Raw genomic sequence first — 1,075 nt, forward strand, 5'->3', positions numbered from 1 at the left:
CCCCCACCCCAGTCTGACCTATCACCCTCACCTTGACCTCTTTCCACCTATCACATTTCCGACGCCCCTCCCCCAAGTCCCTCCTCCCTACCTTTTATCTTAGCCTGCTGGACAAACGTTCCTCATTCCTGAAGAAGGGCTTATGCCCGAAACGTCGATTCTCCTGTTCCCTGGATGCTGCCTGACCTGCTGCGCTTTTCCAGCAACACATTTTCAACCACAATTTCTTCCCTAGCTTCCTACAATGGACTTGGATACATTTGATCAGGATATTTGATCCCGGGAATTGATCTACTTTTACACATTCTAAGATCGCCAGCACCTCCTCTTCTGTAAAGCGGACTCTTTTCAAGACATCACTATCTATTTTCCCAAGTTCCCTAGCTTCATGTCTTTTGCTACAGTAAATGCAGATGTGAAATATTTGTTTAGTATTTCACCTGTCTCCTGTAGTTCCACACATGATGGTTTTGTTGACATTGAAGGGGACCTATTCTCTCCAGAGTTACTCTTTAGTCCTTAATATACTTGGAGAATCTCTATGGATTCTCCTTAACTGCCAAAGCTTTCTCATATCCTCTTTTATTCCTCCTAATTTCCCTCTTAAGTGTAGTCCTACATCCCCTCTCTTCCTCAAGGGGTTCACTTGACCCCACCTGTCTATACCTGACATATACAGAGGAACCTCGATTATCCGAATACCAATTATCTGAAAATCGGATTACCGAAGGACATCTCGAGGTGCCGACAGAAACATTACGTGTCCAACACTGATCGCGTCTTTTGTTTGCAATGATTAAAAGTGCTGCCGAGAACAGTTCTGGACTGATGGGAGCGCAGGTCTCTAAATGACTGTATTCCCACTCCCTCTCTCTCTCTTCCCACACTTTCCCTGGAGTTCTATACAGGTGTGTACCCTAAACCCACCTTCCCCAGATAATGCCTCTAACATTGTTCTGTACAGGGCAGAGATGGAACCTGTCAAAAAGTTGCAGTAAAAAGTTGTGTGTGTGCACTATTTGGAGACCCCCCCCCCCCCCCGCCTCCACAAGGCAGTAGTAGCAGCAACAGTCCT

Source organism: Chiloscyllium plagiosum, chromosome 7, assembly GCF_004010195.1.
Source record: "Chiloscyllium plagiosum isolate BGI_BamShark_2017 chromosome 7, ASM401019v2, whole genome shotgun sequence".
Taxonomy (NCBI): Eukaryota; Metazoa; Chordata; class Chondrichthyes; order Orectolobiformes; family Hemiscylliidae; genus Chiloscyllium; species Chiloscyllium plagiosum.